At 41.8% G+C, this 25135-nt stretch overlaps 14 non-coding genes across 14 annotated transcripts; all 14 read right to left on the bottom strand.

The window, feature by feature from the left end:
• Nucleotides 1–1477: 1477 nt before the first annotated feature.
• On the bottom strand, nt 1478–1550 carry trnaa-agc (transfer RNA alanine (anticodon AGC)). The gene has a single exon. It is a non-coding gene; the product is annotated as a tRNA-Ala (tRNA).
• Nucleotides 1551–2107: 557 nt separating this feature from the next.
• On the bottom strand, nt 2108–2180 carry trnaa-agc (transfer RNA alanine (anticodon AGC)). The gene has a single exon. It is a non-coding gene; the product is annotated as a tRNA-Ala (tRNA).
• Nucleotides 2181–5636: 3456 nt separating this feature from the next.
• trnaa-agc (transfer RNA alanine (anticodon AGC)) lies at nt 5637–5709 on the bottom strand. The gene has a single exon. It is a non-coding gene; the product is annotated as a tRNA-Ala (tRNA).
• A 1046-nt stretch (nt 5710–6755) lies between these two features.
• trnaa-agc (transfer RNA alanine (anticodon AGC)) lies at nt 6756–6828 on the bottom strand. Its single transcript has one exon. It is a non-coding gene; the product is annotated as a tRNA-Ala (tRNA).
• A 2651-nt stretch (nt 6829–9479) lies between these two features.
• Nucleotides 9480–9552, bottom strand: trnaa-agc (transfer RNA alanine (anticodon AGC)). The gene has a single exon. It is a non-coding gene; the product is annotated as a tRNA-Ala (tRNA).
• Nucleotides 9553–10108: 556 nt separating this feature from the next.
• trnaa-agc (transfer RNA alanine (anticodon AGC)) lies at nt 10109–10181 on the bottom strand. Its single transcript has one exon. It is a non-coding gene; the product is annotated as a tRNA-Ala (tRNA).
• Nucleotides 10182–10420: 239 nt separating this feature from the next.
• trnaa-agc (transfer RNA alanine (anticodon AGC)) lies at nt 10421–10493 on the bottom strand. Its single transcript has one exon. It is a non-coding gene; the product is annotated as a tRNA-Ala (tRNA).
• Nucleotides 10494–13460: 2967 nt separating this feature from the next.
• On the bottom strand, nt 13461–13533 carry trnaa-agc (transfer RNA alanine (anticodon AGC)). The gene has a single exon. It is a non-coding gene; the product is annotated as a tRNA-Ala (tRNA).
• Nucleotides 13534–16187: 2654 nt separating this feature from the next.
• Nucleotides 16188–16260, bottom strand: trnaa-agc (transfer RNA alanine (anticodon AGC)). The gene has a single exon. It is a non-coding gene; the product is annotated as a tRNA-Ala (tRNA).
• A 2336-nt stretch (nt 16261–18596) lies between these two features.
• Nucleotides 18597–18669, bottom strand: trnaa-agc (transfer RNA alanine (anticodon AGC)). The gene has a single exon. It is a non-coding gene; the product is annotated as a tRNA-Ala (tRNA).
• A 245-nt stretch (nt 18670–18914) lies between these two features.
• Nucleotides 18915–18987, bottom strand: trnaa-agc (transfer RNA alanine (anticodon AGC)). Its single transcript has one exon. It is a non-coding gene; the product is annotated as a tRNA-Ala (tRNA).
• A 2028-nt stretch (nt 18988–21015) lies between these two features.
• trnaa-agc (transfer RNA alanine (anticodon AGC)) lies at nt 21016–21088 on the bottom strand. The gene has a single exon. It is a non-coding gene; the product is annotated as a tRNA-Ala (tRNA).
• Nucleotides 21089–23737: 2649 nt separating this feature from the next.
• trnaa-agc (transfer RNA alanine (anticodon AGC)) lies at nt 23738–23810 on the bottom strand. Its single transcript has one exon. It is a non-coding gene; the product is annotated as a tRNA-Ala (tRNA).
• A 239-nt stretch (nt 23811–24049) lies between these two features.
• trnaa-agc (transfer RNA alanine (anticodon AGC)) lies at nt 24050–24122 on the bottom strand. The gene has a single exon. It is a non-coding gene; the product is annotated as a tRNA-Ala (tRNA).
• Between the last annotated feature and the right edge of the window lie 1013 nt (nt 24123–25135).

Here is a 25135-nt window from a genome sequence, read left to right as displayed (position 1 = left end):
ACACGAAGTATGAAATCTCAATGACCGCACTGCCAAATCCCTCGTCCATAAGAAAGGATACTTTTTAACAAGTATGCTTGCTTCAGCTGTCTAAAAGTATTTTTCATGGTAGTTCAGTAAAGGTTGAAGTAGTGATAGGAGTAAGCCCAGTGGTGGAAATAGTTGTATTGTTGGGTTAGTATCCAGAGCTACAACAACAATGTGTGCTGATTGAACCAAACTAAATAGTTGGAGGATGCAGGCATCGATCCCGCTACCTCTCACATGCTAAGGGAGGGCTCTACCATTTGAGCTAATCCCCCTGTGCATGCAACAAGAATTATGAAATCTCAATGACCACACTGCCAAATCCCTCGTCCATAAGTAAGGATACTTTTTAAAAAGTATGCTTGCTTCAGCTGTCTAAAAGTATTTTTCATGGTAGTTCAGTAAAGGTGGAAGTAGTGATAGGAGTAAGCCCAGTGGTGGAAATAGTTGTATTGTTGGGTTAGTATCCAGAGCTACAACAACAATGTGTGCTGATTGAACTAAACTAAATAGTTGGAGGATGCGGGCATCGATCCCGCTACCTCTCGCATGCAAAGCGAGCGCTCTACCATTTGAGCTAATCCCCCTGTGCCTCCAACAAGAAGTATGAAATCTCAATGACCGCACTGCCAAATCCCTCGTCCATAAGAAAGGATACTTTTTAACAAGTATGCTTGCTTCAGCTGTCTAAAAGTATTTTTCATGGTAGTTCAGTAAAGGTTGAAGTAATGATAGGAGTAAGCCCAGTGGTGGAAATAGTTGTATTGTTGGGTTAGTATCCAGAGCTACAACAACAATGTGTGCTGATTGAACTAAACTAAATAGTTGGAGGATGCGGGCATCGATCCCGCTACCTCTCGCATGCAAAGCAAGCGCTCTACCATTTGAGCTAATCCCCCTGTGCCTCCAACAAGAAGAATGAAATCTCAATGACCGCACTGCCAAATCCCTCGTCCATAAGAAAGGATACTTTTTAACAAGTATGCTTGCTTCAGCTGTCTAAAAGTATTTTTCATGGTAGTTCAGTAAAGGTTGAAGTAGTGATAGGAGTAAGCCCAGTGGTGGAAATAGTTGTATTGTTGGGTTAGTATCCAGAGCTACAACAACAATGTGTGCTGATTGAACCAAACTAAATAGTTGGAGGATGCGGGCATCGATCCCGCTACCTCTCACATGCTAAGCGAGCGCTCTACCATTTGAGCTAATCCCCCTGTGCCTCCAACAAGAAGTATGAAATCTCAATGACCGCACTGCCAAATCCCTCGTCCATAAGAAAGGATACTTTTTAACAAGTATGCTTGCTTCAGCTGTCTAAAAGTATTTTTCATGGTAGTTCAGTAAAGGTTGAAGTAGTGATAGGAGTAAGCCCAGTGGTGGAAATAGTTGTATTGTTGTGTTAGTATCCAGAGCTACAACAACAATGTGTGCTGATTGAACCAAACTAAGTAGTTGGAGGATGCGGGCATCGATCCCGCTACCTCTCGCATGCTAAGCGAGCGCTCTACCATTTGAGCTAATCCCCCTGTGCATCCAACACGAAGTATGAAATCTCAATGACCGCACTGCCAAATCCCTCGTCCATAAGAAAGGATACTTTTTAACAAGTATGCTTGCTTCAGCTGTCTAAAAGTATTTTTCATGGTAGTTCAGTAAAGGTTGAAGTAGTGATAGGAGTAAGCCCAGTGGTGGAAATAGTTGTATTGTTGGGTTAGTATCCAGAGCTACAACAACAATGTGTGCTGATTGAACCAAACTAAATAGTTGGAGGATGCGGGCATCGATCCCGCTACCTCTCGCATGCTAAGGGAGCGCTCTACCATTTGAGCCAATCCCCCTGTGCCTCCAACAAGAAGTATGAAATCTCAATGACCGCACTGCCAAATTCCTCGTCCATAAGAAAGGATACTTTTTAACAAGTATGCTTGCTTCAGCTGTCTAAAAGTATTTTTCATGGTAGTTCAGTAAAGGTTGAAGTAGTGGTAGTGATAGGAGTAAGCCCAGTGGTGGAAATAGTTGTATTGTTGGGTTAGTATCCAGAGCTACAACAACAATGTGTGCTGATTGAACCAAACTAAATAGTTGGAGGATGCGGGCATCGATCCCGCTACCTCTCGCATGCTAAGCGAACGCTCTACCATTTGAGCTAACCCCCCTGTTGCATCCAACAAGAAGTATGAAATCTCAATGACCACACTGCCAAATCCCTCGTCCATAAGTAAGGATACTTTTTAAAAAGTATGCTTGCTTCAGCTGTCTAAAAGTATTTTTCATGGCAGTTCAGTAAAGGTGGAAGTAGTGACTGCAGTAAGCCCAGTGGTGGAAATAGTTGTATTGTTGGGTTAGTGAGTTTTGGGTGTATGATAGCAGAAAAACCTGCGAGTCTGGAGTTCCCCCTGCTGGCTGTCTGTGGAATAACATTAGGATCAGTTGATCGTGGGGAAATGCATGTTAGTCGCCCGAAACATGGTCACTGTTTTCCTGTCTTTTGTCGTGCTTATGCTCACTGCGTCTCAGTGGATCGCTCCAAGGCCTTTCTACTGTAAGCAGAGGAGAGGACAGCCTTCCAGTAGAATAAATAAGAGTCACAGCTCCCAACATTTACTAACAAATGAACAGCTACTAAATCAAAGATCTGTCTCATAAACTACACATGTGCCTACATGTGATAACCAAAGGGGATTTTTGCATTACCCCAAGCGACCACATAATTTGTCCCTTTAATTGAAGTAATAATTCGGTGGTTTGGTGGGATTTCCTAAATTCCAGTGTGTTTCTGCTTGCCACAACAAAGTCAAAAGAGAGAATGAACTGGCACACAGACTAAGATATTAGGACCTGTTTAGTAGCAAACAGAAGGCTGTCCATCATATCGCAAAGCCATTATGACAAGGGCTCCTCCTCCCCTGTAGGATAAATAATAATAATTATGATTTATTCTATATAGCACTTTTCATTACACACAGAATCTCAAAGTAGCTTTAAAAACTCAAATAAACTCAAGGTGATCTGGTACATACTTGGCCGATGGCTTCCAAAGCTTCAGATGATAATAATAAGATGGAGAGTGATGGAGTCTGTAGTTAGAGAGGAGTTGAGGCAGTTCACTTCAGATACTTAGCTTGCACTTGTATGTGCTAGAGAACTGTGCTACATACCAATTATTTTCAATATGTATAAATATAGAGATAGAAATATATGTATGACTCCTGCTCTTTTTGTTTTACCTTTTAATAAATCACTTAAATGGGGATCCCTCTTAATGGTTCATGAGTAATTTGGTATTGTTCGGCATGTTTAACGTTACCTGCCTAAGTACCTTAGATCGCAAGCCCATAATTAGTCAATAGGGCTGACTGGCTAGCTACTAGTACTGTTAACTAGCCAGATAGCAACAAAGCATTGTTAGCTAGCTAATGTAACCATGAAGAATTGACATCTATCTTACATATTATTCGTTTTAGGTCATTTTTGTCCTGTTTAGCTATCTGGCTAGCTAAATTGTTACGATTCACATATCTAGCTGATAATTGTGACGTCAAACGTTTGCTTTGTGTATATCTTGATTCGTCTATTGTTGCCATTGTCCTGGCTGGAAGGAGGTTCAGTGAATGGGGCTGTGAAGCGTGAGGTAATACAGTAGGGGGAGTGCGAGTGCTTCTTAAATGTATTGCTTTATGCATTCTCCTCACTCGCGTCCACACAAAAACGTACTCAAGAGAACGGAGTGGAGAATACAATCGGAGCATGAGTGTGGAGCATGGTAGTATGTTTGGAAAAACACCCCTAGAGTTTGAGAGCTACAAGCCCCCACTCACCCAGTAATTTTTGAACTGTCCCTAAATTATCCTATTAAAACACTACATGGGAAATACGTCATGAACTCACAACAATTGAAAGTGCAGAGTATAAAACAGTACTTAGCCTAATATATTATGAACAGCCACGATAGCGTCGTCTACTGTTTGGTCTATTTTGAATCAATATTTCAACTCGCCACCATACTCTACCTTCCACTGGTGTTTCCCAACTGCAGTCCTCAGGATGCCCCAGCAACACACATTCACATTTTAGAGCCAGACAAGCACGCTTGATTCAATTTGTTTACTAATCCTTCGATGAGTTAAATCAGTCCAGAGCTACAACAACAATGTGTGCTGATTGAACCAAACTAAATATTTGGAGGATGCGGGCATCGATCCCGCTACCTCTCACATGCTAAGCGAGCGCTCTACCATTTGAGCTAATCCCCCTGTGCCTCCAACAAGAAGTATGAAATCTCAATGACTGCACTGCCAAATCCCTCGTCCATAAGAAAGGATACTTTTTAACAAGTATGCTTGCTTCAGCTGTCTAAAAGTATTTTTCATGGTAGTTCAGTAAAGGTTGAAGTAGTGATAGGAGTAAGCCCAGTGGTGGAAATAGTTGTATTGTTGGGTTAGTATCCAGAGCTACAACAACAATGTGTGCTGATTGAACCAAACTAAATAGTTGGAGGATGCGGGCATCGATCCCGCTACCTCTCGCATGCTAAGCGAGCGCTCTGCCATTTGAGCTAATCCCCCTGTGCCTCCAACACGAAGTATGAAATCTCAATGACCGCACTGCCAAATCCCTCGTCCATAAGAAAGGATACTTTTTAACAAGTATGCTTGCTTCAGCTGTCTAAAAGTATTTTTCATGGTAGTTCAGTAAAGGTTGAAGTAGTGATAGGAGTAAGCCCAGTGGTGGAAATAGTTGTATTGTTGGGTTAGTATCCAGAGCTACAACAACAATGTGTGCTGATTGAACCAAACTAAATAGTTGGAGGATGGGTGCATCGATCCCGCTACCTCTCGCATGCTAAGCGAGCGCTCTACCATTTGAGCTAATCCCCCTGTGCCTCCAACAAGAAGTATGAAATCTCAATGACCGCACTGCCAAATCCCTCGTCATACTTCTTGTTGGAGGCACAGGGGGATTGGCTCAAATGGTAGAGCGCTCCCTTAGCATGCGAGAGGTAGCGGGATCGATTCATACCTCTCGCGAGCGCTCTACCATTTGAGCTAATCCCCCTGTGCCTCCAACAAGAAGTATGAAATCTCAATGACCGCACTGCCAAATCCCTCGTCCATAAGAAAGGATACTTTTTAACAAGTATGCTTGCTTCAGCTGTCTAAAAGTATTTTTCATGGTAGTTCAGTAAAGGTTGAAGTAGTGATAGGAGTAAGCCCAGTGCTGGAAATAGTTGTATTGTTGGGTTAGTATCCAGAGCTACAACAACAATGTGTGCTGATTGAACCAAACTAAATAGTTGGAGGATGCGGGCATCGATCCCGCTACCTCTCGCATGCTAAGGGAGCGCTCTACCATTTGAGCCAATCCCCCTGTGCCTCCAACAAGAAGTATGAAATCTCAATGACCGCACTGCCAAATTCCTCGTCCATAAGAAAGGATACTTTTTAACAAGTATGCTTGCTTCAGCTGTCTAAAAGTATTTTTCATGGTAGTTCAGTAAAGGTTGAAGTAGTGGTAGTGATAGGAGTAAGCCCAGTGGTGGAAATAGTTGTATTGTTGGGTTAGTATCCAGAGCTACAACAACAATGTGTGCTGATTGAACCAAACTAAATAGTTGGAGGATGCGGGCATCGATCCCGCTACCTCTCGCATGCTAAGCGAGCGCTCTACCATTTGAGCTAATCCCCCTGTGCATCCAACAAGAAGTATGAAATCTCAATGACCGCACTGCCAAATCCCTCGTCCATAAGAAAGGATACTTTTTAACAAGTATGCTTGCTTCAGCTGTCTAAAAGTATTTTTCATGGTAGTTCAGTAAAGGTTGAAGTAGTGATAGGAGTAAGCCCAGTGGTGGAAATAGTTGTATTGTTGGGTTAGTATCCAGAGCTACAACAACAATGTGTGCTGATTGAACCAAACTAAATAGTTGGAGGATGGGTGCATCGATCCCGCTACCTCTCGCATGCTAAGCGAGCGCTCTACCATTTGAGCTAATCCCCCTGTGCCTCCAACAAGAAGTATGAAATCTCAATGACCGCACTGCCAAATCCCTCGTCATACTTCTTGTTGGAGGCACAGGGGGATTGGCTCAAATGGTAGAGCGCTCCCTTAGCATGCGAGAGGTAGCGGGATCGATTCATACCTCTCGCGAGCGCTCTACCATTTGAGCTAATCCCCCTGTGCCTCCAACAAGAAGTATGAAATCTCAATGACCGCACTGCCAAATCCCTCGTCCATAAGAAAGGATACTTTTTAACAAGTATGCTTGCTTCAGCTGTCTAAAAGTATTTTCATGGTAGTTCAGTAAAGGTTGAAGTAGTGATAGGAGTAAGCCCAGTGCTGGAAATAGTTGTATTGTTGGGTTAGTATCCAGAGCTACAACAACAATGTGTGCTGATTGAACCAAACTAAATAGTTGGAGGATGCGGGCATCGATCCAGCTACCTCTCGCATGCTAAGGGAGCGCTCTACCATTTGAGCCAATCCCCCTGTGCCTCCAACAAGAAGTATGAAATCTCAATGACCGCACTGCCAAATTCCTCGTCCATAAGAAAGGATACTTTTTAACAAGTATGCTTGCTTCAGCTGTCTAAAAGTATTTTTCATGGTAGTTCAGTAAAGGTTGAAGTAGTGGTAGTGATAGGAGTAAGCCCAGTGGTGGAAATAGTTGTATTGTTGGGTTAGTATCCAGAGCTACAACAACAATGTGTGCTGATTGAACCAAACTAAATAGTTGGAGGATGCGGGCATCGATCCCGCTACCTCTCGCATGCTAAGCGAGCGCTCTACCATTTGAGCTAATCCCCCTGCGCCTCCAACAAGAAGTATGAAATCTCAATGACCGCACTGCCAAATCCCTCGTCCATAAGAAAGGATACTTTTTAACAAGTATGCTTGCTTCAGCTGTCTAAAAGTATTTTTCATGGTAGTTCAGTAAAGGCTGAAGTAGTGATAGGAGTAAGCCCAGTGGTGGAAATAGTTGTATTGTTGGGTTAGTATCCAGAGCTACAAAAACAATGCGTGCTGATTGAACCAAACTAAATAGTTGGAGGATGCGGGCATCGATCCCGCTACCTCTCACATGCTAAGCGAGCGCTATACCATTTGAGCTAATCCCCCTGTGCATCCAACAAGAATGATGAAATCTCAATGACCACACTGCCAAATCCCTCGTCCATAAGTAAGGATACTTTTTAAAAAGTATGCTTGCTTCAGCTGTCTAAAAGTATTTTTCATGGTAGTTCAGTAAAGGTGGAAGTAGTGACTGCAGTAAGCCCAGTGGTGGAAATAGTTGTATTGTTGGGTTAGTGAGTTTTGGGTGTATGATAGCAGAAAAACCTGCGAGTCTGGAGTTCCCCCTGCTGGCTGTCTGTGGAATAACATTAGGATCAGTTGATCGTGGGGAAATGCATGTTAGTCGCCCGAAACATGGTCACTGTTTTCCTGTCTTTTGTCGTGCTTATGCTCACTGCGTCTCAGTGGATCGCTCCAAGGCCTTTCTACTGTAAGCAGAGGAGAGGACAGCCTTCCAGTAGAATAAATAAGAGTCACAGCTCCCAACATTTACTAACAAATGAACAGCTACTAAATCAAAGATCTGTCTCATAAACTACACATGTGCCTACATGTGATAACCAAAGGGGATTTTTGCATTACCCCAAGCGACCACATAATTTGTCCCTTTAATTGAAGTAATAATTAGGTGGTTTGGTGGGATTTCCTAAATTCCAGTGTGTTTCTGCTTGCCACAACAAAGTCAAAAGAGAGAATGAACTGGCACACAGACTAAGATATTAGGACCTGTTTAGTAGCAAACAGAAGGCTGTCCATCATATCGCAAAGCCATTATGACAAGGGCTCCTCCTCCCCTGTAGGATAAATAATAATAATTATGATTTATTCTATATAGCACTTTTCATTACACACAGAATCTCAAAGTAGCTTTAAAAACTCAAATAAACTCAAGGTGATCTGGTACATACTTGGCCGATGGCTTCCAAAGCTTCAGATGATAATAATAAGATGGAGAGTGATGGAGTCTGTAGTTAGAGAGGAGTTGAGGCAGTTCACTTCAGATACTTAGCTTGCACTTGTATGTGCTAGAGAACTGTGCTACATACCAATTATTTTCAATATGTATAAATATAGAGATAGAAATATATGTATGACTCCTGCTCTTTTTGTTTTACCTTTTAATAAATCACTTAAATGGGGATCCCTCTTAATGGTTCATGAGTAATTTGGTATTGTTCGGCATGTTTAACGTTACCTGCCTAAGTACCTTAGATCGCAAGCCCATAATTAGTCAATAGGGCTGACTGGCTAGCTAATAGTACTGTTAACTAGCCAGATAGCAACAAAGCATTGTTAGCTAGCTAATGTAACCATGAAGAATTGACATCTATCTTACATATTATTCGTTTTAGGTCATTTTTGTCCTGTTTAGCTATCTGGCTAGCTAAATTGTTACGATTCACATATCTAGCTGATAATTGTGACGTCAAACGTTTGCTTTGTGTATATCTTGATTTGTCTATTGTTGCCATTGTCCTGGCTGGAAGGAGGTTCAGTGAATGGGGCTGTGAAGCGTGAGGTAATACAGTAGGGGGAGTGCGAGTGCTTCTTAAATGTATTGCTTTATGCATTCTCCTCACTCGCGTCCACACAAAAACGTACTCAAGAGAACGGAGTGGAGAATACAATCGGAGCATGAGTGTGGAGCATGGTAGTATGTTTGGAAAAACACCCCTAGAGTTTGAGAGCTACAAGCCCCCACTCACCCAGTAATTTTTGAACTGTCCCTAAATTATCCTATTAAAACACTACATGGGAAATACGTCATGAACTCACAACAATTGAAAGTGCAGAGTATAAAACAGTACTTAGCCTAATATATTATGAACAGCCACGATAGCGTCGTCTACTGTTTGGTCTATTTTGAATCAAATTTTCAACTCGCCACCACACTCTACGTATTTCCCACTGGTGTTTCCCAACTGCAGTCCTCAGGTTGCCCCAGCAACACACATTCACATTTTAGAGCCAGACAAGCACGCTTGATTCAATTTGTTTACTAATCCTTCGATTAGTTAAATCAGTCCAAAGCTACAACAACAATGTGTGCTGATTGAACCAAACTAAATAGTTGGAGGATGCGGGCATCGATCCCGCTAGCTCTCGCATGCTAAGCGAGCGCTCTACCATTTGAGCTAATCCCCCTGTGCCTCCAACAAGAAGTATGAAATCTCAATGACCGCACTGCCAAATCCCTCGTCCATAAGAAAGGATACTTTTTAACAAGTATGCTTGCTTCAGCTGTCTAAAAGTATTTTTCATGGTAGTTCAGTAAAGGTTGAAGTAGTGATAGGAGTAAGCCCAGTGGTGGAAATAGTTGTATTGTTGGGTTAGTATCCAGAGCTACAACAAGAATGTGTGCTGATTGAACCAAACTAAACAGTTGGAGGATGCGGGCATCGATCCCGCTACCTCTCGCATGCTAAGCGAGCGCTCTACCATTTGAGCTAATCCCCCTGTGCCTCCAACAAGAAGTATGAAATCTCAATGACCGCACTGCCAAATCCCTCGTCCATAAGAAAGGATACTTTTTAACAAGTATGCTTGCTTCAGCTATCTAAAAGTATTTTTCATGGTAGTTCAGTAAAGGTTGAAGTAGTGGTAGTGATAGGAGTAAGCCCAGTGGTGGAAATAGTTGTATTGTTGGGTTAGTATCCAGAGCTACAACAACAATGTGTGCTGATTGAACCAAACTAAATAGTTGGAGGATGCGGGCATCAATCCCGCTACCTCTCGCATGCTAAGCGAGCGCTCTACCATTTGAGCTTATCCCCCTGTGCCTCCAACAAGAAGTATGAAATCTCAATGACCGCACTGCCAAATCCCTCGTCCATAAGAAAGGATACTTTTTAACAAGTATGCTTGCTTCAGCTGTCTAAAAGTATTTTTCATGGTAGTTCAGTAAAGGTTGAAGTAGTGATAGGAGTAAGCCAGTGGTGGAAATAGTTGTATTGTTGGGTTAGTATCCAGAGCTACAACAACAATGTGTGCTGATTGAACCAAACTAAATAGTTGGAGGATGCGGGCATCGATCCCGCTACCTCTCGCATGCTAAGCGAGCGCTCTACCATTTGAGCTAATCCCCCTGTGCCTCCAACAAGAAGTATGAAATCTCAATGACCGCACTGCCAAATCCCTCGTCCATAAGATAGGATACTTTTTAACAAGTATGCTTGCTTCAGCTGTCTAAAAGTATTTTTCATGGTAGTTCAGTAAAGGTTGAAGTAGTGATAGGAGTAAGCCCAGTGGTGGAAATAGTTGTATTGTTGGGTTAGTATCCAGAGCTACAACAACAATGTGTGCTGATTGAACCAAACTAAATAGTTGGAGGATGCGGGCATCGATCCCGCTACCTCTCGCATGCTAAGCGAGCGCTCTACCATTTGAGCTAATCCCCCTGTTGCATCCAACAAGAAGTATGAAATCTCAATGACCACACTGCCAAATCCCTCGTCCATAAGTAAGGATACTTTTTAAAAAGTATGCTTGCTTCAGCTGTCTAAAAGTATTTTTCATGGTAGTTCAGTAAAGGTGGAAGTAGTGACTGCAGTAAGCCCAGTGGTGGAAATAGTTGTATTGTTGGGTTAGTGAGTTTTGGGTGTATGATAGCAGAAAAACCTGCGAGTCTGGAGTTCCCCCTGCTGGCTGTCTGTGGAATAACATTAGGATCAGTTGATCGTGGGGAAATGCATGTTAGTCGCCCGAAACATGGTCACTGTTTTCCTGTCTTTTGTCGTGCTTATGCTCACTGCGTCTCAGTGGATCGCTCCAAGGCCTTTCTACTGTAAGCAGAGGAGAGGACAGCCTTCCAGTAGAATAAATAAGAGTCACAGCTCCCAACATTTACTGACAAATGAACAGCTACTAAATCAAAGATCTGTCTCATAAACTACACATGTGCCTACATGTGATAACCAAAGGGGATTTTTTGCATTACCCCAAGCGACCACATAATTTGTCCCTTTAATTGAAGTAATAATTCGGTGGTTTGGTGGGATTTCCTAAATTCCAGTGTGTTTCTGCTTGCCACAACAAAGTCAAAAGAGAGAATGAACTGGCACACAGACTAAGATATTAGGACCTGTTTAGTAGCAAACAGAAGGCTGTCCATCATATCGCAAAGCCATTATGACAAGGGCTCCTCCTCCCCTGTAGGATAAATAATAATAATTATGATTTATTCTATATAGCACTTTTCATTACACACAGAATCTCAAAGTAGCTTTAAAAACTCAAATAAACTCAAGGTGATCTGGTACATACTTGGCCGATGGCTTCCAAAGCTTCAGATGATAATAATAAGATGGAGAGTGATGGAGTCTGTAGTTAGAGAGGAGTTGAGGCAGTTCACTTCAGATACTTAGCTTGCACTTGTATGTGCTAGAGAACTGTGCTACATACCAATTATTTTCAATATGTATAAATATAGAGATAGAAATATATGTATGACTCCTGCTCTTTTTGTTTTACCTTTTAATAAATCACTTAAATGGGGATCCCTCTTAATTGTTCATGAGTAATTTGGTATTGTTCGGCATGTTTAACGTTACCTGCCTAAGTACCTTAGATCGCAAGCCCATAATTAGTCAATAGGGCTGACTGGCTAGCTACTAGTACTGTTAACTAGCCAGATAGCAACAAAGCATTGTTAGCTAGCTAATGTAACCATGAAGAATTGACATCTATCTTACATATTATTCGTTTTAGGTCATTTTTGTCCTGTTTAGCTATCTGGCTAGCTAAATTGTTACGATTCACATATCTAGCTGATAATTGTGACGTCAAACGTTTGCTTTGTGTATATCTTGATTCGTCTATTGTTGCCATTGTCCTGGCTGGAAGGAGGTTCAGTGAATGGGGCTGTGAAGCGTGAGGTAATACAGTAGGGGGAGTGCGAGTGCTTCTTAAATGTATTGCTTTATGCATTCTCCTCACTCGCGTCCACACAAAAACGTACTCAAGAGAACGGAGTGGAGAATACAATCGGAGCATGAGTGTGGAGCATGGTAGTATGTTTGGAAAAACACCCCTAGAGTTTGAGAGCTACAAGCCCCCACTCACCCAATAATTTTTGAACTGTCCCTAAATCATCCTATTAAAACACTACATGGGAAATACGTCATGAACTCACAACAATTGAAAGTGCAGAGTATAAAACAGTACTTAGCCTAATATATTATGAACAGCCACGATAGCGTCGTCTACTGTTTGGTCTATTTTGAATCAATATTTCAACTCGCCACCACACTCTACCTTCCACTGGTGTTTCCCAACTGCAGTCCTCAGGTTGCCCCAGCAACACACATTCACATTTTAGAGCCAGACAAGCACGCTTGATTCAATTTGTTTACTAATCCTTCGATTAGTTAAATCAGTCCAGAGCTACAACAACAATGTGTGCTGATTGAACCAAACTAAATAGTTGGAGGATGCGGGCATCGATCCCGCTAGCTCTCGCATGCTAAGCGAGCGCTCTACCATTTGAGCTAATCCCCCTGTGCCTCCAACAAGAAGTATGAAATCTCAATGACCGCACTGCCAAATCCCTCGTCCATAAGAAAGGATACTTTTTAACAAGTATGCTTGCTTCAGCTGTCTAAAAGTATTTTTCATGGTAGTTCAGTAAAGGTTGAAGTAGTGATAGGAGTAAGCCCAGTGGTGGAAATAGTTGTATTGTTGGGTTAGTATCCAGAGCTACAACAAGAATGTGTGCTGATTGAACCAAACTAAATAGTTGGAGGATGCGGGCATCGATCCCGCTACCTCTCGCATGCTAAGCGAGCGCTCTACCATTTGCGCTAATCCCCCTGTGCCTCCAACAAGAAGTATGAAATCTCAATGACCGCACTGCCAAATCCCTCGTCCATAAGAAAGGATACTTTTTAACAAGTATGCTTGCTTCAGCTGTCTAAAAGTATTTTTCATGGTAGTTCAGTAAAGGTTGAAGTAGTGATAGGAGTAAGCCCAGTGGTGGAAATAGTTGTATTGTTGGGTTAGTATCCAGAGCTACAACAAGAATGTGTGCTGATTGAACCAAACTAAATAGTTGGAGGATGCGGGCATCGATCCCGCTACCTCTCGCATGCTAAGCGAGCGCTCTACCATTTGCGCTAATCCCCCTGTGCCTCCAACAAGAAGTATGAAATCTCAATGACCGCACTGCCAAATCCCTCGTCCATAAGAAAGGATACTTTTTAACAAGTATGCTTGCTTCAGCTATCTAAAAGTATTTTTCATGGTAGTTCAGTAAAGGTTGAAGTAGTGGTAGTGATAGGAGTAAGCCCAGTGGTGGAAATAGTTGTATTGTTGGGTTAGTATCCAGAGCTACAACAACAATGTGTGCTGATTGAACCAAACTAAATAGTTGGAGGATGCGGGCATCGATCCCGCTACCTCTCGCATGCTAAGCGAGCGCTCTACCATTTGAGCTAATCCCCCTGTTGCATCCAACAAGAAGTATGAAATCTCAATGACCACACTGCCAAATCCCTCGTCCATAAGTAAGGATACTTTTTAAAAAGTATGCTTGCTTCAGCTGTCTAAAAGTATTTTTCATGGTAGTTCAGTAAAGGTGGAAGTATTGACTGCAGTAAGCCCAGTGGTGGAAATAGTTGTATTGTTGGGTTAGTGAGTTTTGGGTGTATGATAGCAGAAAAACCTGCGAGTCTGGAGTTCCCCCTGCTGGCTGTCTGTGGAATAACATTAGGATCAGTTGATCGTGGGGAAATGCATGTTAGTCGCCCGAAACATGGTCACTGTTTTCCTGTCTTTTGTCGTGCTTATGCTCACTGCGTCTCAGTGGATCGCTCCAAGGCCTTTCTACTGTAAGCAGAGGAGAGGACAGCCTTCCAGTAGAATAAATAAGAGTCACAGCTCCCAACATTTACTAACAAATGAACAGCTACTAAATCAAAGATCTGTCTCATAAACTACACATGTGCCTACATGTGATAACCAAAGGGGATTTTTGCATTACCCCAAGCGACCACATAATTTGTCCCTTTAATTGAAGTAATAATTCGGTGGTTTGGTGGGATTTCCTAAATTCCAGTGTGTTTCTGCTTGCCACAACAAAGTCAAAAGAGAGAATGAACTGGCACACAGACTAAGATATTAGGACCTGTTTAGTAGCAAACAGAAGGCTGTCCATCATATCGCAAAGCCATTATGACAAGGGCTCCTCCTCCCCTGTAGGATAAATAATAATAATTATGATTTATTCTATATAGCACTTTTCATTACACACAGAATCTCAAAGTAGCTTTAAAAACTCAAATAAACTCAAGGTGATCTGGTACATACTTGGCCGATGGCTTCCAAAGCTTCAGATGATAATAATAAGATGGAGAGTGATGGAGTCTGTAGTTAGAGAGGAGTTGAGGCAGTTCACTTCAGATACTTAGCTTGCACTTGTATGTGCTAGAGAACTGTGCTACATACCAATTATTTTCAATATGTATAAATATAGAGATAGAAATATATGTATGACTCCTGCTCTTTTTGTTTTACCTTTTAATAAATCACTTAAATGGGGATCCCTCTTAATTGTTCATGAGTAATTTGGTATTGTTCGGCATGTTTAACGTTACCTGCCTAAGTACCTTAGATCGCAAGCCCATAATTAGTCAATAGGGCTGACTGGCTAGCTACTAGTACTGTTAACTAGCCAGATAGCAACAAAGCATTGTTAGCTAGCTAATGTAACCATGAAGAATTGACATCTATCTTACATATTATTCGTTTTAGGTCATTTTTGTCCTGTTTAGCTATCTGGCTAGCTAAATTGTTACGATTCACATATCTAGCTGATAATTGTGACGTCAAACGTTTGCTTTGTGTATATCTTGATTCGTCTATTGTTGCCATTGTCCTGGCTGGAAGGAGGTTCAGTGAATGGGGCTGTGAAGCGTGAGGTAATACAGTAGGGGGAGTGCGAGTGCTTCTTAAATGTATTGCTTTATGCATTCTCCTCACTCGCGTCCACACAAAAACGTACTCAAGAGAACGGAGTGGAGAATACAATCGGAGCATGAGTGTGGAGCATGGTAGTATGTTTGGAAAAACACCCCTAGAGTTTGAGAGCTACAAGCCCCCACTCACCCAATAATTTTTGAACTGTCCCTAAATCATCCTATTAAAACACTACATGGGAAATACGTCATGAACTCACAACAATTGAAAGTGCAGAGTATAAAACAGTACTTAGCCTAATATATTATGAACAGCCACGATAGCGTCGTCTACTGTTTGGTCTATTTTGAATCAATATTTCAACTCGCCACCACACTCTACCTTCCACTGGTGTTTCCCAACTGCAGTCCTCAGGTTGCCCCAGCAACACACATTCACATTTTAGAGCCAGACAAGCACGCTTGATTCAATTTGTTTACTAATCCTTCGATTAGTTAAATCAGTCCAGAGCTACAACAACAATGTGTGCTGATTGAACCAAACGAAATAGTTGGAGGATGCGGGCATCGATCCCGCTAGCTCTCGCATGCTAAGCGAGCGCTCTACCATTTGAGCTAATCCCCCTGTGCCTCCAACAAGAAGTATGAAATCTCAATGACCGCACTGCCAAATCCCTCGTCCATAAGAAAGGATACTTTTTAACAAGTATGCTTGCTTCAGCTGTCTAAAAGTATTTTTCATGGTAGTTCAGTAAAGGTTGAAGTAGTGATAGGAGTAAGCCCAGTGGTGGAAATAGTTGTATTGTTGGGTTAGTATCCAGAGCTACAACAAGAATGTGTGCTGATTGAACCAAACTAAATAGTTGGAGGATGCGGGCATCGATCCCGCTACCTCTCGCATGCTAAGCGAGCGCTCTACCATTTGCGCTAATCCCCCTGTGCCTCCAACAAGAAGTATGAAATCTCAATGACCGCACTGCCAAATCCCTCGTCCATAAGAAAGGATACTTTTTAACAAGTATGCTTGCTTCAGCTATCTAAAAGTATTTTTCATGGTAGTTCAGTAAAGGTTGAAGTAGTGGTAGTGATAGGAGTAAGCCCAGTGGTGGAAATAGTTGTATTGTTGGGTTAGTATCCAGAGCTACAACAACAATGTGTGCTGATTGAACCAAACTAAATAGTTGGAGGATGCGGGCATCGATCCCGCTACCTCTCGCATGCTAAGCGAGCGCTCTACCATTTGAGCTAATCCCCCTGTTGCATCCAACAAGAAGTATGAAATCTCAATGACCACACTGCCAAATCCCTCGTCCATAAGTAAGGATACTTTTTAAAAAGTATGCTTGCTTCAGCTGTCTAAAAGTATTTTTCATGGTAGTTCAGTAAAGGTGGAAGTATTGACTGCAGTAAGCCCAGTGGTGGAAATAGTTGTATTGTTGGGTTAGTGAGTTTTGGGTGTATGATAGCAGAAAAACCTGCGAGTCTGGAGTTCCCCCTGCTGGCTGTCTGTGGAATAACATTAGGATCAGTTGATCGTGGGGAAATGCATGTTAGTCGCCCGAAACATGGTCACTGTTTTCCTGTCTTTTGTCGTGCTTATGCTCACTGCGTCTCAGTGGATCGCTCCAAGGCCTTTCTACTGTAAGCAGAGGAGAGGACAGCCTTCCAGTAGAATAAATAAGAGTCACAGCTCCCAACATTTACTAACAAATGAACAGCTACTAAATCAAAGATCTGTCTCATAAACTACACATGTGCCTACATGTGATAACCAAAGGGGATTTTTGCATTACCCCAAGCGACCACATAATTTGTCCCTTTAATTGAAGTAATAATTCGGTGGTTTGGTGGGATTTCCTAAATTCCAGTGTGTTTCTGCTTGCCACAACAAAGTCAAAAGAGAGAATGAACTGGCACACAGACTAAGATATTAGGACCTGTTTAGTAGCAAACAGAAGGCTGTCCATCATATCGCAAAGCCATTATGACAAGGGCTCCTCCTCCCCTGTAGGATAAATAATAATAATTATGATTTATTCTATATAGCACTTTTCATTACACACAGAATCTCAAAGTAGCTTTAAAAACTCAAATAAACTCAAGGTGATCTGGTACATACTTGGCCGATGGCTTCCAAAGCTTCAGATGATAATAATAAGATGGAGAGTGATGGAGTCTGTAGTTAGAGAGGAGTTGAGGCAGTTCACTTCAGATACTTAGCTTGCACTTGTATGTGCTAGAGAACTGTGCTACATACCAATTATTTTCAATATGTATAAATATAGAGATAGAAATATATGTATGACTCCTGCTCTTTTTGTTTTACCTTTTAATAAATCACTTAAATGGGGATCCCTCTTAATGGTTCATGAGTAATTTGGTATTGTTCGGCATGTTTAACGTTACCTGCCTAAGTACCTTAGATCGCAAGCCCATAATTAGTCAATAGGGCTGACTGGCTAGCTACTAGTACTGTTAACTAGCCAGATAGCAACAAAGCATTGTTAGCTAGCTAATGTAACCATGAAGAATTGACATCTATCTTACATATTATTTGTTTTAGGTCATTTTTGTCCTGTTTAGCTATCTGGCTAGCTAAATTGTTACGATTCACATATCTAGCTGATAATTGTGACGTCAAACATTTGCTTTGTGTATATCTTGATTCGTCTATTGTTGCCATTGTCCTGGCTGGAAGGAGGTTCAGTGAATGGGGCTGTGAAGCGTGAGGTAATACAGTAGGGGGAGTGCGAGTGCTTCTTAAATGTATTGCTTTATGCATTCTCCTCACTCGCGTCCACACAAAAACGTACTCAAGAGAACGGAGTGGAGAATACAATCGGAGCATGAGTGTGGAGCATGGTAGTATGTTTGGAAAAACACCCCTAGAGTTTGAGAGCTACAAGCCCCCACTCACCCAGTAATTTTTGAACTGTCCCTAAATCATCCTATTAAAACACTACATGGGAAATACGTCATGAACTCACAACAATTGAAAGTGCAGAGTATAAAACAGTACTTAGCCTAATATATTATGAACAGCCGCGATAGCGTCGTCTACTGTTTGGTCTATTTTGAATCAATATTTCAACTCGCCACCACACTCTACCTTCCACTGGTGTTTCCCAACTGCAGTCCTCAGGTTGCCCCAGCAACACACATTCACATTTTAGAGCCAGACAAGCACGCTTGATTCAATTTGTTTACTAATCCTTCGATTAGTTAAATCAGTCCAGAGCTACAACAACAATGTGTGCTGATTGAACCAAACTAAATAGTTGGAGGATGCGGGCATCGATCCCGCTAGCTCTCGCATGCTAAGCGAGCGCTCTACCATTTGAGCTAATCCCCCTGTGCCTCCAACAAGAAGTATGAAATCTCAATGACCGCACTGCCAAATCCCTCGTCCATAAGAAAGGATACTTTTTAACAAGTATGCTTGCTTCAGCTGTCTAAAAGTATTTTTCATGGTAGTTCAGTAAAGGTTGAAGTAGTGATAGGAGTAAGCCCAGTGGTGGAAATAGTTGTATTGTTGGGTTAGTATCCAGAGCTACAACAAGAATGTGTGCTGATTGAACCAAACTAAATAGTTGGAGGATGCGGGCATCGATCCCGCTACCTCTCGCATGCTAAGCGAGCGCTCTACCATTTGAGCTAATCCCCCTGTGCCTCCAACAAGAAGTATGAAATCTCAATGACCGCACTGCCAAATCCCTCGTCCATAAGAAAGGATACTTTTTAACAAGTATGCTTGCTTCAGCTATCTAAAAGTATTTTTCATGGTAGTTCAGTAAAGGTTGAAGTAGTGGTAGTGATAGGAGTAAGCCCAGTGGTGGAAATAGTTGTATTGTTGGGTTAGTATCCAGAGCTACAACAACAATGTGTGCTGATTGAACCAAACTAAATAGTTGGAGGATGCGGGCATCGATCCCGCTACCTCTCGCATGCTAAGCGAGCGCTCTACCATTTGAGCTAATCCCCCTGTTGCATCCAACAAGAAGTATGAAATCTCAATGACCACACTGCCAAATCCCTCGTCCATAAGTAAGGATACTTTTTAAAAAGTATGCTTGCTTCAGCTGTCTAAAAGTATTTTTCATGGTAGTTCAGTAAAGGTGGAAGTATTGACTGCAGTAAGCCCAGTGGTGGAAATAGTTGTATTGTTGGGTTAGTGAGTTTTGGGTGTATGATAGCAGAAAAACCTGCGAGTCTGGAGTTCCCCCTGCTGGCTGTCTGTGGAATAACATTAGGATCAGTTGATCGTGGGGAAATGCATGTTAGTCGCCCGAAACATGGTCACTGTTTTCCTGTCTTTTGTCGTGCTTATGCTCACTGCGTCTCAGTGGATCGCTCCAAGGCCTTTCTACTGTAAGCAGAGGAGAGGACAGCCTTCCAGTAGAATAAATAAGAGTCACAGCTCCCAACATTTACTAACAAATGAACAGCTACTAAATCAAAGATCTGTCTCATAAACTACACATGTGCCTACATGTGATAACCAAAGGGGATTTTTGCATTACCCCAAGCGACCACATAATTTGTCCCTTTAATTGAAGTAATAATTCGGTGGTTTGGTGGGATTTCCTAAATTCCAGTGTGTTTCTGCTTGCCACAACAAAGTCAAAAGAGAGAATGAACTGGCACACAGACTAAGATATTAGGACCTGTTTAGTAGCAAACAGAAGGCTGTCCATCATATCGCAAAGCCATTATGACAAGGGCTCCTCCTCCCCTGTAGGATAAATAATAATAATTATGATTTATTCTATATAGCACTTTTCATTACACACAGAATCTCAAAGTAGCTTTAAAAACTCAAATAAACTCAAGGTGATCTGGTACATACTTGGCCGATGGCTTCCAAAGCTTCAGATGATAATAATAAGATGGAGAGTGATGGAGTCTGTAGTTAGAGAGGAGTTGAGGCAGTTCACTTCAGATACTTAGCTTGCACTTGTATGTGCTAGAGAACTGTGCTACATACCAATTATTTTCAATATGTATAAATATAGAGATAGAAATATATGTATGACTCCTGCTCTTTTTGTTTTACCTTTTAATAAATCACTTAAATGGGGATCCCTCTTAATGGTTCATGAGTAATTTGGTATTGTTCGGCATGTTTAACGTTACCTGCCTAAGTACCTTAGATCGCAAGCCCATAATTAGTCAATAGGGCTGACTGGCTAGCTACTAGTACTGTTAACTAGCCAGATAGCAACAAAGCATTGTTAGCTAGCTAATGTAACCATGAAGAATTGACATCTATCTTACATATTATTCGTTTTAGGTCATTTTTGTCCTGTTTAGCTATCTGGCTAGCTAAATTGTTACGATTCACATATCTAGCTGATAATTGTGACGTCAAACGTTTGCTTTGTGTATATCTTGATTCGTCTATTGTTGCCATTGTCCTGGCTGGAAGGAGGTTCAGTGAATGGGGCTGTGAAGCGTGAGGTAATACAGTAGGGGGAGTGCGAGTGCTTCTTAAATGTATTGCTTTATGCATTCTCCTCACTCGCGTCCACACAAAAACGTACTCAAGAGAACGGAGTGGAGAATACAATCGGAGCATGAGTGTGGAGCATGGTAGTATGTTTGGAAAAACACCCCTAGAGTTTGAGAGCTACAAGCCCCCACTCACCCAGTAATTTTTGAACTGTCCCTAAATTATCCTATTAAAACACTACATGGGAAATACGTCATGAACTCACAACAATTGAAAGTGCAGAGTATAAAACAGTACTTAGCCTAATATATTATGAACAGCCACGATAGCGTCGTCTACTGTTTGGTCTATTTTGAATCAATATTTCAACTCGCCACCACACTCTACGTATTTCCCACTGGTGTTTCCCAACTGCAGTCCTCAGGTTGCCCCAGCAACACACATTCACATTTTAGAGCCAGACAAGCACGCTTGATTCAATTTGTTTACTAATCCTTCGATTAGTTAAATCAGTCCAGAGCTACAACAACAATGTGTGCTGATTGAACCAAACTAAATAGTTGGAGGATGCGGGCATCGATCCCGCTACCTCTCGCATGCTAAGCGAGCGCTCTACCATTTGAGCTAATCCCCCTGTTCCTCCAGCAAGAAGTATGAAATCTCAATGACCGCACTGCCAAATCCCTCGTCCATAAGAAAGGATACTTTTTAACAAGTATGCTTGCTTCAGCTGTCTAAAAGTATTTTTCATGGTAGTTCAGTAAAGGTTGAAGTAGTGATAGGAGTAAGCCCAGTGGTGGAAATAGTTGTATTGTTGGGTTAGTATCCAGAGCTACAACAACAATGTGTGCTGATTGAACCAAACTAAATAATTGGAGGATGCGGGCATCGATCCCGCTACCTCTCACATGCTAAGCGAGCGCTCTACCTTTTGAGCCAATCCCCCTGTGCCTCCAACAAGAAGTATGAAATCTCAATGACCGCACTGCCAAATTCCTCGTCCATAAGAAAGGATACTTTTTAACAAGTATGCTTGCTTCAGCTGTCTAAAAGTATTTTTCATGGTAGTTCAGTAAAGGTTGAAGTAGTGATAGGAGTAAGCCCAGTGGTGGAAATAGTTGTATTGTTGGGTTAGTATCCAGAGCTACAACAACAATGTGTTCTGATTGAACCAAACTAAATAGTTGGAGGATGCGGGCATCGATCCCGCTACCTCTCGCATGCTAAGCAAGCGCTCTACCATTTGAGCTAATCCCCCTGTGCATCCAACAAGAAGTATGAAATCTCAATGACCACACTGCCAAATCCCTCGTCCATAAGTAAGGATACTTTTTAAAAAGTATGCTTGCTTCAGCTGTCTAAAAGTATTTTTCATGGTAGTTCAGTAAAGGTGGAAGTAGTGACTGCAGTAAGCCCAGTGGTGGAAATAGTTGTATTGTTGGGTTAGTGAGTTTTGGGTATGATAGCAGAAAAACCTGCGAGTCTGGAGTTCCCCCTGCTGGCTGTCTGTGGAATAACATTAGGATCAGTTGATCGTGGGGAAATGCATGTTAGTCGCCCGAAACATGGTCACTGTTTTCCTGTCTTTTGTCGTGCTTATGCTCACTGCGTCTCAGTGGATCGCTCCAAGGCCTTTCTACTGTAAGCAGAGGAGAGGACAGCCTTCCAGTAGAATAAATAAGAGTCACAGCTCCCAACATTTACTAACAAATGAACAGCTACTAAATCAAAGATCTGTCTCATAAACTACACATGTGCCTACATGTGATAACCAAAGGGGATTTTTGCATTACCCCAAGCGACCACATAATTTGTCCCTTTAATTGAAGTAATAATTCGGTGGTTTGGTGGGATTTCCTAAATTCCAGTGTGTTTCTGCTTGCCACAACAAAGTCAAAAGAGAGAATGAACTGGCACACAGACTAAGATATTAGGACCTGTTTAGTAGCAAACAGAAGGCTGTCCATCATATCGCAAAGCCATTATGACAAGGGCTCCTCCTCCCCTGTAGGATAAATAATAATAATTATGATTTATTCTATATAGCACTTTTCATTACACACAGAATCTCAAAGTAGCTTTAAAAACTCAAATAAACTCAAGGTGATCTGGTACATACTTGGCCGATGGCTTCCAAAGCTTCAGATGATAATAATAAGATGGAGAGTGATGGAGTCTGTAGTTAGAGAGGAGTTGAGGCAGTTCACTTCAGATACTTAGCTTGCACTTGTATGTGCTAGAGAACTGTGCTACATACCAATTATTTTCAATATGTATAAATATAGAGATAGAAATATATGTATGACTCCTGCTCTTTTTGTTTTACCTTTTAATAAATCACTTAAATGGGGATCCCTCTTAATGGTTCATGAGTAATTTGGTATTGTTCGGCATGTTTAACGTTACCTGCCTAAGTACCTTAGATCGCAAGCCCATAATTAGTCAATAGGGCTGACTGGCTAGCTACTAGTACTGTTAACTAGCCAGATAGCAACAAAGCATTGTTAGCTAGCTAATGTAACCATGAAGAATTGACATCTATCTTACATATTATTCGTTTTAGGTCATTTTTGTCCTGTTTAGCTATCTGGCTAGCTAAATTGTTACGATTCACATATCTAGCTGATAATTGTGACGTCAAACGTTTGCTTTGTGTATATCTTGATTCGTCTATTGTTGCCATTGTCCTGGCTGGAAGGAGGTTCAGTGAATGGGGCTGTGAAGCGTGAGGTAATACAGTAGGGGGAGTGCGAGTGCTTCTTAAATGTATTGCTTTATGCATTCTCCTCACTCGCGTCCACACAAAAACGTACTCAAGAGAACGGAGTGGAGAATACAATCGGAGCATGAGTGTGGAGCATCGTAGTATGTTTGGAAAAACACCCCTAGAGTTTGAGAGCTACAAGCCCCCACTCACCCAGTAATTTTTGAACTGTCCCTAAATTATCCTATTAAAACACTACATAGGAAATACGTCATGAACTCACAACAATTGAAAGTGCAGAGTATAAAACAGTACTTAGCCTAATATATTATGAACAGCCACGATAGCGTCGTCTACTGTTTGGTCTATTTTGAATCAATATTTCAACTCGCCACCACACTCTACGTATTTCCCACTGGTGTTTCCCAACTGCAGTCCTCAGGTTGCCCCAGCAACACACATTCACATTTTAGAGCCAGACAAGCACGCTTGATTCAATTTGTTTACTAATCCTTCGATTAGTTAAATCAGTCCAGAGCTACAACAACAATGTGTGCTGATTGAACCAAACTAAATAGTTGGAGGATGCGGGCATCGATCCCGCTACCTCTCGCATGCTAAGCGAGCGCTCTACCATTTGAGCTAATCCCCCTGTGCCTCCAACAAGAAGTATGAAATCTCAATGACCGCACTGCCAAATCCCTCGTCCATAAGAAAGGATACTTTTTAACAAGTATGCTTGCTTCAGCTGTCTAAAAGTATTTTTCATGGTAGTTCAGTAAAGGTTGAAGTAGTGATAGGAGTAAGCCCAGTGGTGGAAATAGTTGTATTGTTGGGTTAGTATCCAGAGCTGCAACAACAATGTGTGCTGATTGAACCAAACTAAATAGTTGGAGGATGCGGGCATCGATCCCGCTACCTCTCGCATGCTAAGCGAGCGCTCTACCATTTGAGCTAATCCCCCTGTGCATCCAACAAGAAGTATGAAATCTCAATGACCACACTGCCAAATCCCTCGTCCATAAGTAAGGATACTTTTTAAAAAGTATGCTTGCTTCAGCTGTCTAAAAGTATTTTTCATGGTAGTTCAGTAAAGGTGGAAGTAGTGACTGCAGTAAGCCCAGTGGTGGAAATAGTTGTATTGTTGGGTTAGTGAGTTTTGGGTGTATGATAGCAGAAAAACCTGCGAGTCTGGAGTTCCCCCTGCTGGCTGTCTGTGGAATAACATTAGGATCAGTTGATCGTGGGGAAATGCATGTTAGTCGCCCGAAACATGGTCACTGTTTTCCTGTCTTTTGTCGTGCTTATGCTCACTGCGTCTCAGTGGATCGCTCCAAGGCCTTTCTACTGTAAGCAGAGGAGAGGACAGCCTTCCAGTAGAATAAATAAGAGTCACAGCTCCCAACATTTACTAACAAATGAACAGCTACTAAATCAAAGATCTGTCTCATAAACTACACATGTGCCTACATGTGATAACCAAAGGGGATTTTTTGCATTACCCCAAGCGACCACATAATTTGTCCCTTTAATTCAAGTAATAATTCGGTGGTTTGGTGGGATTTCCTAAATTCCAGTGTGTTTCTGCTTGCCACAACAAAGTCAAAAGAGAGAATGAACTGGCACACAGACTAAGATATTAGGACCTGTTTAGTAGCAAACAGAAGGCTGTCCATCATATCGCAAAGCCATTATGACAAGGGCTCCTCCTCCCCTGTAGGATAAATAATAATAATTATAATTTATTCTATATAGCACTTTTCATTACACACAGAATCTCAAAGTAGCTTTAAAAACTCAAATAAACTCAAGGTGATCTGGTACATACTTGGCCGATGGCTTCCAAAGCTTCAGATGATAATAATAAGATGGAGAGTGATGGAGTCTGTAGTTAGAGAGGAGTTGAGGCAGTTCACTTCAGATACTTAGCTTGCACTTGTATGTGCTAGAGAACTGTGCTACATACCAATTATTTTC

Source organism: Oncorhynchus mykiss, chromosome 25 (genome assembly GCF_057628025.1).
Source record: "Oncorhynchus mykiss isolate SJ-2025 chromosome 25, ASM5762802v1, whole genome shotgun sequence".
NCBI classification, from domain to species: Eukaryota; Metazoa; Chordata; class Actinopteri; order Salmoniformes; family Salmonidae; genus Oncorhynchus; species Oncorhynchus mykiss.
The sequence above is the reverse complement of the archived record's forward strand: the minus strand, read 5'-3'. Positions and strand labels throughout refer to the sequence as shown.